The sequence below is a fragment of the Myotis nattereri genome (genome assembly GCF_964212035.1).
Source record: "Myotis nattereri genome assembly, chromosome: 1".
NCBI classification, from domain to species: Eukaryota; Metazoa; Chordata; class Mammalia; order Chiroptera; family Vespertilionidae; genus Myotis; species Myotis nattereri.
In genome coordinates this window covers 205,067,496-205,082,021 of record NC_138075.1, presented here as the reverse complement: position 1 = coordinate 205,082,021, position 14,526 = coordinate 205,067,496, and positions in this window count along the sequence as shown.

Below are 14,526 nucleotides of genomic sequence, written 5' to 3'. Positions count from 1 at the left end.
TAGTCTCACCCTAGGGGTGTGATTCCGCTGTGGTAACCACACCCACCCGTCATGCTTTATTTCTCAGCTAATAAATCACTACAAATGATGTGATCTGCGCAGCTCTATCCCGCGGACCTCTCCAGGCACACACACAGAGCCCCCTCCGGTGACACCAGCAGGGGGAAGCCATGTCCTCCAAACCTCTATTTCCCATCTTGCCCTATTAAAACAAGCATGTGTTTTAGGCATGCGAATTTTCCTCTTCTTCTATTATTCAGGCTTCTTTTAAAAGGTGGCTAATGAAGTGAGATTTTATCCTTTCATTTTATTTTATTTTTATTTTACTTCCCCCTACGCTCTCTTCAACTGCCTCTTCACCGCCCCCCCCCTAAAATCACCATACTGTTGTCCATACCCATGAGTTCTCTCTTTTTTTGCTCAATCCCTCCATCCCCCACCACCTCCACCCCCCAACACCAGAGCTGTCTGCCTGCTCTCTATATCTATGGGTCTGTCTCTATTTTGCTTGTTAGTTCAGTTTGTTCATTGAATCCTACATATGAGTGAGATCATATGGTACTTGTCTTTTTCATACTGGCTTCTTTCACTTAGCATAATGCTCTCCAGGTCCATCCCTGCTGTCGCAAAGGGTAAAAATTTCTTCTTTTTAAATTTTTTTATGGGCGAGTTGTATTTCATTGTGTGAATGTACCACAGCTGCTTTACCCACTCATCTCACTGCTGGACACTTGGACTGCTTCCAAATCTTGGCTATTGTAAATGACGCTGTATTATTCGGGCATTTAAAACAGTCATTGACTCCTTTTTTGCCACTTGAGATCCTATTAGATCAGGATTACTCCGGAAGAGAACCCAATCTGGATTCCTACTAGATTTAAATAAGAGGTTTCCCTCAGAATTCTGGTTATTTGCCATCCTGGGGTGAGCAGGCCAGGCTTTGTGTCCTTGCTCTTATTCAAGGCTCTGCGCGGATCTGCGGATCTGCACTGTGCTTTCAGAGTTCTTGCAGCACAATCGGTGTCACTCCCATTGTACGCGCACTCCTCCAGCCTCGCTCCTCTCCCTCCCCATGTTCCATCTTCCTCGGCACAGCATTCTTTCACTTTAGCTTCACCTTGTCTAATTGACAGGATCCATTGTTGTCTGCCTAACACTTTTGTGCTTCTTCTCTTTAATCCCCCCCCCCCCTAAAGTGGGGAATGCTGTGCCCATCTTTCTTTTTTTAAGATTTCTGGGCCAATTCTATACAGGGCAGCATTCTACATGAAAGGCAATGGTTAACCCAGGACAGAGAAACGTACAGATGCCAGAAGCCCAAGCTGGGGCTGGACACCAACCAGAAAAAGGGCCCCCCATCCAAGGTCGGGCAAGGGTCAAGAAAACATCCATAAGTTTACAGAGCGGCGTTTCTTCTTGGGGTTTTGCAAAGATCAAGAAAGAAATATAGTTAAACAGGAACAGAACTTGTACTCTACCTACTTGAGACAAATTTGAGAACTTGCTACCAAATCTGGAGGAATTACACTGGGGTAGGAGATTCGCCTCCAATGTAAGCCCTGAGGGGAGGTGATCATTGTGCCAGCATCAGTGGCCAGGACAGCTGGAAGATTTGCCTCGGAATCGCCACAATTGCCTTGGCAGTTGACCTGGGCTTCCTGGTAACGAATCTCCAGGCAGTGGTTCCGACCCCACTGCCCAGGAGCCACAGGGCCTGCTGTGTTTGGGCAGGAGGGATAAGGAGAGGGCTGGGTGAATTGTCCCTGGAAGATAATGAAAAGGGGCCTCCTCCAGTTTATGATTAGCTAGAGAATCTGATCTCCACTTCTCAGATTACTTCACATTAGGGACATGTCACTTTCTCAGAGGTGAATTTGGAGCTCAGGGGATATCCATTAGCGTGGCTAGTAAAATGTTTGGTTAATGGATTCTACTAGACATTCTAATTTAGATTTATTCTCTGTTCCATATTACACTCTTGCTAAGTACAAAAAATTTACCAAACTGTTCTCAGCCTCAGAGGCACACATCTCTGTCCAGCAGTAATTATCATCAAGGAAGTTTTACCCGAGAGCCGCCTGCCAGGCTGATTAATTTCGCTCCTCAGCTTCCACGGAGATATGGGGTAGTCAGACAGTGTGACTCTGTAGGGACCAGTTCTTCTTCGGTGTCTGGTCTAGGGGGTGCCTTATGCTGCCATACTTTTCCCCACGTCTGGAAAAGTGAACCATTCCATGCACTTGATGCTTTCTCTCTAGTTTGACTCCTCTTCAGCCTGTCTCCTAAACTTTACATTTTCCTGCCAGTCCACTTCTTCCATCTTTATCATTTTTTTTTTAACTTGTGCCCGGGTGAAACTGTGGCCTCCCTTCTGTAGACTGCGAGGGTTGACATGTGGCAGCAGAAAGAGCACTGTATGTGGAGTCAGAGGACCTGGCTTTGAGTTCCAGCTTCACACTTTCTCACCGAGGATGGAGAAGAGGAATAACTCTTACAGGGCATTCTCCTTTAATTAGACTGTTATAGACTCTGAGCCTCAGGACTTTTTACAACTCACCAGGGCATTCTTATGCAAACAGAAGGTTAAGAACTTCTGCTCACACCTTACACTTACACTACATTATATGTTAATGATATCTCAATAGAGCTGGAGTGCCGGGAGCTGGTCCATCCTTGCTGTTTCAAGGGACCTGGCATATATAGCATACTGTTGTTAATATGTTTGCTCCCCTTAGCGCTGTGTGTTTTAACCAAGGTCACCTCTCCGAGAAAGGTTGTTTCCCCAGGTAGGAATTTTTCCCTGAAGTTAGGGAGGGAATAAAACCCCTCAACTAAGTGCCAGGCGGGTAATTAATCACTTTAACTATGAACAATCATGCTTAAGCTACATAATCTTTACTCCCTGGAATGGAGATAAGAAACGCCCTAACCTTTGTAATAGAGATTGACAGGATTAAAATCAACTGGTATAAATACAGATGTAATAAGACAGCAAGACACAGAACTTAGGAGACAGAAAGAAGACAGCACCTACACAGAACCTACAGACAGAAGAACTTCGCTGGAGAGAACATGGCAAAAGATCCTGGACTGAACCTGACTACAGAAATTGGCAAGAGAACCTGACTAGAACCTGGTGACTGAACTTGGCTGGAGAACCTGGACAGAACCTGGCTGGAGAACCTAGCGAGGGAACATGGCTACAGAACCTGGCTGGAGAATCTGGAGAACCTGGCTGGAGAACCTAGCAAGAGAACATGGACACAGAACCTGGCTGGAGATCCTAGCCAGAACTTCGCTGGAGATCCAGACCAGAACTTGGCAGGAGACCCTGACAAGAGAACCCGGCTATGATGATCAACTGAACGCTGCCTCCGTGTCATTCCTTCTTCGCTGACTCCGTCCACATCTTTGGGGACCCCTGGACCCGCTGGGGTTGGACCCCAGCATATGGTGCCCGAACAGGGACCCCTAGGTAAGCACCCCACACTCGGGACGGATAGGACTCCACCGTAGGAAGAGGGTGGATAGTCTTCGCCGACTCCGTCCACACCTTTGGGAACTCCTGGAACAGGATTCCCCTAGGTAAGCCCTCCACCCCCATTGAAAACCCCACACTCGGGACGGATAGGACTCCACCAGGGTACTGCAGACCCCCCTACAGAGGATAAGTAGGGTAAGAAGGTGGATAGTACAGAACTCAGATTGAGAAGATGTGCCATACTGATTCCAAAGAAAGAAGACTCTGTATTGATCTTTAGATTAAGAAGATGTGCCATACTGAGTCTAAAGAAATAAGACTCTGTATTGATCTTTTAACACATATGCTTGCTAGCAGAGGAATTAAGGTTACTCCCAGTCAGAACGTTTTATACAAGAAATATGTCCATGCTTTTCTGAGGAAGGAAAGGTAAATGTAATGGCATGGGAGAAGGTAGGCCCAAGGAGCCTTATCCTTAACCCCACTGCAGCCTTTCCACCCTGGGAAAGTGCAGGATTGGCAAGCTCTCCCTGGGGTGATAGATCATGACTCAGGTAATAGCGGAAAGCGTCAATCCTACTCTTAAAATGGATACAAGAGAGCATTTGGGGTTTTTCTTTTTAATGCCTGCTTTTAAAAAATAAAAAAGGGGGAATTTGCCGGGAGCCGGTCCATCCTTGCTGTTTCAAGGGACCTGGCATATATAGCATACTGTTGTTAATATGTTTGCTCCCCTTAGCGCTGTGTGTTTTAACCAAGGTCACCTCTCCGAGAAAGGTTGTTTCCCCAGGTAGGAATTTTTCCCTGAAGTTAGGGAGGGAATAAAACCCCTCAACTAAGTGCCAGGCGGGTAATTAATCACTTTAACTATGAACAATCATGCTTAAGCTACATAATCTTTACTCCCTGGAATGGAGATAAGAAATGCCCTAACCTTTGTAATAGAGATTGACAGGATTAAAATCAACTGGTATAAATACAGATGTAATAAGACAGCAAGACACAGAACTTAGGAGACAGAAAGAAGACAGCACCTACACAGAACCTACAGACAGAAGAACTTCGCTGGAGAGAACATGGCAAAAGATCCTGGACTGAACCTGACTACAGAAATTGGCAAGAGAACCTGACTAGAACCTGGTGACTGAACTTGGCTGGAGAACCTGGACAGAACCTGGCTGGAGAACCTAGCGAGGGAACATGGCTACAGAACCTGGCTGGAGAATCTGGAGAACCTGGCTGGAGAACCTAGCAAGAGAACATGGACACAGAACCTGGCTGGAGATCCTAGCCAGAACTTCGCTGGAGATCCAGACCAGAACTTGGCAGGAGACCCTGACAAGAGAACCCGGCTATGATGATCAACTGAACGCTGCCTCCGTGTCATTCCTTCTTCGCCGACTCAGTCCACATCTTTGGGGACCCCTGGACCCGCTGGGGTTGGACCCCGGCACTGGAGAAACAGAAAAAAAAAACCTTCTATACTCTTGGACAGAGATGTGGGCCTGTGAGGCTGAGAACGGTTTGGTAAACTTTTTTGTACTTAATAAGAGTGTAATATGGAACCGGGAATACATCTAAATTAGAATGTCTAGTAGAATCCATTAACCGAAACATTTTACTAGTCACATTCATGGATTTGACTTTCCCTTTGCTCAAATGCATTGGCACGGCACTTGGGGCCCATGAATTCCACGGCCAGAAGGCTGGGAAAGCCAGTGGTGGGGCATCGGACTTGGACTCTCGCGTTGTTATATTCTTTAATGGGGAAAAACCTCTACGATATGTTCGTGTTTATTGTGAATGGTGTCTAGGAACATCCACTGAAAGAGGAGAAAGCGTGCATGCGCTCAAGTTCAGGCTCTGTGACCTTGGACACCCACTTATTTCTCTTGGACCCCAATTTTTCAAAATCTGGCCGCGTGGAGATGGCAGCCTCTAGTGCACAGGATTGTCAGAAGATCCAATTATAACAACAGCTGCCTCTCATTGCACGCTTGCTCTGATACCCAGGCACCCTCCGCGGGCTTCATGTGAATAATCTCTTTGGACTCTGGCAAGATCCCATCTGAGGAAGGTCTATGTATGGGGAGGCAGTGCATTGAAAAGTGCTTTGTAATTGGGAAAACTTTATGAATATATGATATGATCATGCTCCACATGGTAGGAAAACATACAGATCTGACTTGACTTTATTTCTTTTTTATGCCTTCAATTATTAGCCCTTCATCGTTTTCCAAAACTCTCTTACCTACCTATGCCCAAGTCTAACTGAGAAATAAAGACACTAGGATTTCCATTCGGCTCTTTTAACAGTGAGATCATTGCTATTTCCAGGATATTTGACTGGTTCCTGGTTCATTGCAAACTGTAGCATCTTTGAACCCAACTGTCCCTTAGTTCCTCGCTATGCAAAGGGTGATCCTTCGAGTTGCAGCACTGGCTTCGCCAAAATCCAGAGAAGGTTTAACGTTTAAAATGTTTAGTTTCGCCCTAGCCAATTTGGCTCAGTCAGCCTGCGGACTGAAGGGCCCCAGGCTCACCTCCGGTCAAGGGCACATGCCTGGGTTACAGCCTTGACCCCCAATAGGGGGTGTGCAGGAGGCAGCCAATCAATGATTCTCTCTCATCATCAATGTTTCTATCTCTCTCTCTCTCTCCCTTCCTCCCTGAAATTAATAAAAATATGTTTTTTAAAAAGGTTAAATAAAAATTTTAATTTCATTCTGACATTAAGTTTATTTTATGGTAGTGAGGCACATCTATTCCAGGCCTAAATGTCAATTCTGGGCAAACAGAAAATGGTCATTTCTTTGGATGCGAAGTCCTTCAGATTTGCCAAAATGTGTACCAGTTAAGGATGGATTTCTTAACTGAGATGCCCATCATTGTTCTGCTTTTACAGATACTGTTTTTCTCACCACGTTTTGGGGGAGGTAGGAGGCATAAAACGCCCCATGATGAACATGTATGTACTATAAGCCTTGATTGTCCCCCTGTCACTAGTTCTTTTGCATTGAAATCCTGTTCATTATAGTGAATTTAGCCTTGTTCCATTTCACTTCCTAGAGTACACCTTGGCCCCTCATTCATCCGCTGGGCTTTGAGACTGGGTTGCATATCAGTACCACCTCTTGTTTTCTCCTGACTCTTGATCGTCTATCTGCCAGGGAATATGAACAGAGACCAGTTCTGCTATGTGGTTGTAGCTCTAGTAAAAGGTTTATGGAAACAGACACTAATTTAAAATGTTATTTTAAAAAAAATTATGGATTTTAATTTATTGTCATTTCTGTCCTTGGTTTTAATGAATGGACTGCCCCCTGGTGGGCAAGAACTGTAAGCTCACATGAAAACTACTATTTTTGCTACTTGAGCTAATAATCTGAATTATTTCCCTTCAGTTACTATGGCTTCTAGTCACCTGAGCAGTAAGAATTGAATCAATAATATCTCCAATTCAATGAAACACAGAACTCTAAGATTCCTTCAGATAGTCTTGGAACACCCTCCAGCATAAGGACAGGGTCTTTCTTAATCTTTGCAAGTAAATTTCCAGTTTTCTGGATCAGTTGGGGAGTTGTGAGTTCCAATTAGTAGGTTATCCCAGAGTCGCTGATGTAGCTTACGTAAAATAATCATCTGCAAAAAAAAAAAAAAAAAATTAGTACACAGTTTGCAACAGAACACACGCACTGCTAAATATCCATTTCAGTAGTACTTGATAATAGCGAATACTTACATAACTCACACTGCTTGAGTATTTCATTCCTTACATTTCCCCTTTCCTATGAGATAGGTGTGGCTGCTACCTTATGCAGGGGAGGAACTGAGACCCGCCACACAGCTAGGAAGTGACAGAGCTGGGATTTAAAACCTTGGTAACTGGGCTCCAGAGAACATTGCCTTCTTCTTCTTTTTAAAAAACAAAATATATCTGGTATTTTTTGGTGACTTAACAAGTGCTAGGCATCGTGCTATTGGCTCCTCATGGCTGCCTGTGGAGGTGGGGACAGGAGCCCCATGTGACAGATGAGGAAGCGGAAGCGCAGAGAGGCGAAGTTCCTTGCAAGGTCACACAGCCACTCAGGTGGAACAGGGCCTGATTCCAGAGCCAGCCCTTCATCACACACTCTGATGCCTGGGGCATAGTTCCTCTGCAGCCAAGAGAGAATTTCGGTGGTGCCTACAGAGATCAGAACTGGAGAAAGCGAATGTGCTAATAATGTAACTCTGAGTATTAAGAGGCAAGGAGAGCTGATGCTCTGGGTACATCCTCCCGGCATTGCTCCGGGCAATTGCCAGGGAAAGATTGTGTGATGGGGGCCACAGAGCATCTCCTTAACCCTCTCACCCCCACAGCACACTGCAGGATGCCACAGGCCTCTTCGAGGTGCAGCTCGTCATGCTGGGCTATCGATGTAGGCGTTGCAGGAGGTTAGTATGAACCTATGGCCGACCTTCCTGCACCTCCCACTACCCTCACCACTGTGACGCGTACCAGAGGCATATATCAGAGGTGCAATAAATATCTCTTGTCAGTGAGCTTAGATTATTCAAAGTTTTGTGGGGGGTTTTTCAAAAATCTCAGCTCTCAGTGTGTCCTTCATTTCTACTTCACAAAACTATGGTGGGTCCTCTATAACTCAAATCTGGTAATTTGACTGTTTAATTAAAGATAACGGATTAGGTTCTTCCCACACGTTGGAATCCCATGTGGCACATCCAGGCCAAAGCAGGCCTTACCCAATGCGCCAAAGCAGGTTTCATCCTTTCGAGGCAATTTTTCTTGTTCAAGTCAGATAAACTAGGTCCGCACACAACAGCTTAAAGGGGATCTGTGACACCAGACCTCATTGAGGTCATAAAGGGTTTATTGAAAATCGCTGAAATCCGGAATGAGATCTATACAGCAAACTCTAATATCACGTGGTCCACTCTCCCAAGGGGGTGGCTGGGGAGCACGCCCAGCCCTGAATGCCATTCTGGGTGACCTTTTTTGGGTAGCCCATGTCAATTTTGTTGGAATATTTGCTTCTGGTTCCAGGCTCCTGTGACTTACTCTCTGTCCCTCCCTCCTGACTGCTCTGCAGCCTTGATCTTCGAAGGGGTTTGATCTCTCTTTTGGTAACAAGGGCCATGTCCTATTCAGAAAACCAATGACATCTTCCATTACACAGAAATATGGCCTCTCGGCATTTTCCAAGCCACAGTGCTTAATCCCTTGGTGTCTGACACGGCGTGGATACCCCTGCACACCGCTCAGTGTGCAATAGCATCCATAAATGATGTTGGCCTTCGCACATATCTGGGAGCACTCCACAAACCAATTGTTTTTTATAACCATTTTCCTAGGAATCAGTGAGGCTCTTGGAAACTGCTTCAGGACTCTGTATACAATCACATACTTCAAAGATATTTTTGAAGATACTAAGCAAAGGAATCTCTCTCAGTGGCCTAAGAAGAAGAACTTGGCTTCAGAATACTTCACAAAACCATGGTGGGTCCTATAAAACTCAAATCTGGTAATATTTCTAGTAACACAGGTGTGTCACCTTGCCTTTAAATCAGTGGTTCTCAACCTGGGCTGCACATTAGAATCACCTGGGAATCTTTTTAAAATCCTGATTTCTGGGCCTCATCCTCCGGAAATTCTGTTTCTTTGTTACTAATGTTGTGGCCCCACCCCATAACAAAGAAACAGAATTTCCGGAGGATGAGGCCCAGAAATCAGGATTTTAAAAAGATTCCCAGGTGATTCTAATGTGCAGCCCAGGTTGAGAACCACTGCTTTAAATTAAATATGAAGGGACCCAGAAATCCCCCTGTTTGTCCCTGCTTCTAATAAAGCTTATTTTTTATATGGTATTTTGCTGGGTTTTAGTAAGCCTAGAAAGAAAAACACACTTCCGTTAATGATGCAACTTTAAAATATTACATTTTCACACATACGAAAATGAAATGCTAATACTTCTCAAGCCTGAAGTATCGACATAATTAATATGGGCTTTAATTAAGTTTCCTTTTTTCCCCCTTAAAGAAAAAAAAAAATACTTAGCATCTGCATTCACCCAGAAGCACATTCATGGTTGAAATCAGACAGTCTGGGTGTTGTGGACACAAAAGAAACCTTTGAAAACTCTGATTTGAGCATATGAGTGTCAAGAACCCCCACAACAGAGCCAGGCCCAAACCTGCTACAGTGTTCCCATTCAGAGAGCATCAATGTGCTTCTTTAATGGTTTTTCAGAATCCCAGGAAATTGTGATTACATGGCATTAGCTTTCATTTTCTAAAGAATGGATGAAAAGCATGAAAGTCCTCTAAACAATGTGAAGAAAAGTATTTTTGGTTCTGGTCAACTTCTGCTGTTCTCCGATAAAACTACACAGAAAAACGCCTTTAAGATATCACATCATTATATATACAATTGTAGCTCGGTAGTGCGGGTGCTGGGGAAACTACAACCTTCTCCGGCCTGAAGGAAAAAGAAAACCCAAATGGCTATTGTTCTCCCTGAACAGTCACTTAGTCAAGGATGGTATTCATTCTAGCGATATCGTGAATTTGATTTTCTCTGTTGGATGTACTTACTTTTCCACGGACTTGAGGAGGAAATATTTCCAAGTAAATCACTGTAGGTTTTGGTAGAAATTCATTTCATCCAGCGGACTCTACATTTGCTACACCAAGGAGGAGAGTACTCCGTACTCCGTGATGTGAAGCTGTGGGAATGACATTGACCTGGCTGTATTATTTATGTACTAGTCGTATTTACTGAATGTCAACAAAAAGCACCAAGACCAGGACCAGATCATCAGTGACTTCTAAGGACATTTCCATGAACCCAGAGATTCCTTCAAGGTTTAGGTGAGAAACCACAGTCTAAATCCCGGAATATTTTAGGACAAGATAAGGATTGGGCCTACCACCACTCACACCATTATCAATTCAATGTACCGTTATCATCAAATGATACAAAGTCTTATCGGAAATCTCAAAGGCTCTAAATTCATGCCCCTTGAATTATATTGTGTTTGTTAACCCTCACCCGAGGATAGAGAGAAAGAAAAACATTGATGTGAGAGAGACACATTGATTGGTTGCCTTATGCACATGCCTTGACCGGAGCCAGGATTGAACCTGCAACCCACATACGTGCCCTTGACAGTGAATTGAACCCACATACAAGGGCCTATGCTCCAACCACTGAGCTATACCAGCCAGGGGTGTGCCACTTGAATTTTAATGTGTAATGATTCCTTGGATAGGCGTTTTCTTATTAGAAACTAGAGGCCCGGTGCATGAAATTCATGCATGGGGGCATCCCCTCAGCCCAGCCTGCACCCTCTCCAATCCAGGACCCCCATACTGCCCCCACCTGCCAGCCTGGTAGCCCCCAACTGCCCTCCCCACTGGCCTAGTTGCCCCTTACTGCCCCCCCCCACCAGCCTAATTGCCCCCAACTGCCCCCCTTGCTGGCCTGGTCACCCCTAACTGCCCCCCCCTCGCCGGCCTGGCCTCCCCCAACTGCACCCCCCTGCTGGCCAGGTTGCCCCACACAGCCTGCTGTTCAGTCGTTTGGTTGTCCCTCACTAACCCCCCTGCTAGCCTGGTCATAGGCAGTCATCTTGTGAGGGTGTGAGGGTTAATTTGCATATTACCTCTTTATTATTTAGGATGCATATTCTCAGCTCCCACTTCACCTCCCCACAAAGATTCTGGCTCATTATATCTGGGGTAGAATTCAGGCTCCAGATCTGAACCAACATACTAGGTGATTCTGATGCAGTGGTCAATGGTGGACTCTTAAAGAAATAAAGAAATTTCCGTAACCCTCTTTATAACCACTTTTCATATTCACCTAATCTGAACCTTCAGATTATGCCCACGTGTCAGCGTGCTTTTACTTATCTTGTTGAGATTAAGCTGCCTCAGAGGGTGGATAAGTAATTTTTATTTCCTCTCTACATAGTCATATAGTCAGAAATGGCCATTCCACTGTCACCCAGAAGGGGAGGCTAAGGGACAGATACTTGGTGGAGAAGTTCTACCACAGCCACAGGTAGCTTGGAACAATTCAGTTAGAATGGGCTTTCCTAGGCCTGCACCTCTGTTGTTTTGCAGTGATCTGGGGAAACGTTACATGTATTTTCCCATGTCGTATAATCTTGCTACTCAAAGTGCGGTCAGTGGACCACCATCAGCAGCAGCTGGAAGTTTATAGAAATACAGAATCCCACACCGATCCAGACCCACTGAGTCAGACTCTGCACTGGACCAAGATCCTAGGCTAGCCCTGTGCTCGTGAAAGATGCATATGATGGACAACAGCCACTTTCAGAAAGGAATGAATGGAGAGAATAGATTTCTTGGCAGCAAAGTCAAGCATGCCCTAAGTATTATCTCATCAAAATGGCCTGCCCGGCCGGCGTGGCTCAGTGGTTCAGCGTGGACCTATGAACCAGGAGGTCACGGTTCGATTCCCAGTCAGGGCACATGCCCAGCTGGCGGGCTCCATCCCCAGTAGTTTCTCTCATTGATGTTTCTCTCTCTCTCTCTCTCTCTCTCTCTCTCTCTCTCTCTCTCTCTCTCGCTCTCGCTCTCTCTTCCTCTCTAAATCAATAAAAACATATATATATATATATATATATATATATATATTTTTTTTTTTTTTTTTTTAAATGGCCAAATAAGTTCTATGGACTGAGGTGGACACTTTTTTCCTTCCAAGATCACTTATTTGACATATTGCAAATGGTCAGTCTGACCACCACCCCCCAGTTTTTTGCCCCTGAAGCCCAGAGAAAGCCCTGACATAGATTACCTCCAGTTTCCCATTGCTGGGACAGGATTTCACCGGGATGTGCTATCTGCCTCCCCCAGCCTCCGCCCAAATCCCTCCAGATGCCAAATCTCACTTCAGCAGACCTGACCGGCCTCTCCTATAAGCAAAGCCCTGGGAGAGGGGCTGGGCAGAGGGGAGTGCAAAGAGACCCAGAAGGCCTCTGCCCCCTGGAAGACTGTGCTAATAATAACTAACCTGGGGCTAAGGGCTGCTGGGCCTCATCGTTAGCTCCTTGCAAGTGTGAACACAGTCAGTCTCCACAACAACCTGTGGAGCATGAGAGCCTCACTGGCCAGACACCACCCAACCAGGGAGGTCACACATCTGGGCAGGGACAGAGGGCTGGCTGCGCGGCCCCACGTAAGAGGGCAGCAGAGCTGAAGGTCGCTGCTGCGGGGAAGGGGTACATTGCACTCCCACAAAACCTCCTTCATGATGAGATTCATTATGTCCAGTCTCATGCAAAGCCCCCCAAACTCCCAGCCCTACCCGGACTCCTGCACTAACTCTTCCTAGAGGAGGTTCTGGAATTCGCACTGAACATTGGGTGTGTTTGCAAACTACATCACTGCAGGGTGGGCAAGTGCCCTGGAGAGAAAAGCAGAGCATTGTGCAAGCCCAGGAAGTCCTAATGCCCGTGAGGGAATCAGGCCTTAAAGGATCTCCCTTGCACATTGATTTCCAGGCTTCCTGGAGGAAGCGGCATTTGAGTCAAGCCTGTGGGTCGTGCAGGCGGCTAAGGGGCAGGAGGCCTTCCAGGCGGTTGGGCACAGCATGGGTCGGGCGTGGGACTGGACATCTGTAAGTTCCATCTGATGTAACGAGCTGTGTCCAGGGGCTCGGAGGGACAGGGGAGGGGGCAGCAGGAAGCACAGCCGCCCTCTCCTCAGAGCCAGAGAACAGAAGTCTCAGGCCCACGTGCTTGTTCATCAAAGCCAGGTGACTCGGTCTTCAGGTTAGCCAGCGAGGGAGGTGGGAGCCCATCATCACAGCTCGGCCAGGCATGCGATGACATCACTGTCAGAAGAAAATGACGAAAGAAGTGGAATGGGCGGGGGAGGGGGCGGGGAATTCGTGCTAAAGAGAGTGGCAGCAGAGATGGCAGGTACACACGGCGGCGTGAAGAGCTGTCAGTGGCTGTGGTTTTAGCACGAGTGTTTCTTGTTCTGTGGGTGGTGGGGGTGGTTCAAGTGGCGGTATCTGAGCCCAGGATGGCGGCAGGGGTGGCCAGTCCCAGAGCATGATCTGGGCGCTACTCTAGCTGTGCCCTTCAGGTGAGCTGCTCAGTATCCTTTAATACATTTCTTTCCTCCTTAAAACAGCCAGATTTGATTTCTCTTGATTGCAACTAACAACCCTGACACTTTCGGGATGTTGGGAAATGGAGGGTATGACTATAAGCATTTCAGAATTGAGCCCTTCAAGATCTGTGATCTTGCACAGAAATTTGAATAGTCAGTCACTGTGTTGATTCCCCAAATCACTTGATGACAATGTTTGTGGAGAGCTGGGGCTGATGTTTGGGGGCCTGTCAGACAACTGTCAGGAGAAATGTAAAGAAAACGAGGCAATCCTTGTATGAGATGGCTCAGATCCAAGGTGTTCTCTCCCGTGGGCCTTTCATGGAACTGAAAGAGGAAGAGGAAGGGCTCAGACTCTTCGCTTCTGTGGTCGGAAAATGTATTGTGCAACTTGTGTCCCTTTAGTACCTTTTTTGGACGCCAAGATTTATCTACTCTCCACCAGCAGAACGGTCTGGACTGGTGTAAACAAGAGAAGCCCTGCACAGAAAGCCGGTGTTTACACTTGCTGTGGGTGGTGAGCACGTCAGTGTGATGAAAAGAATTCTCGAGAACATCCATGGCCGGTTCTTTTAGGTTAAGCTGCCGACTGAACCGCACCAGCAGTAAATGCCACCCATGACCGCCATCATCGCCCCCGAAGACAGAGACTTTAAAATATGGCTCTAAATTTACAAATGGGATGGAACCATCAAATTCACTTTCTCATGTGATGCAATTCATAATTTTAGTTGCAAAGGTTAAGTCCTTAAGCAATTGGATAGGACATAGAAGAGAACAATATACATTGTTTATCACCTCCAGTACCACGCAAGCTCCATGAAAAGAAGCCTTTCGTTGGTTGTTTCAATGCATATGCGTTCCAGCACATGGTAGGTGCTAGGTCAAACTGGGTT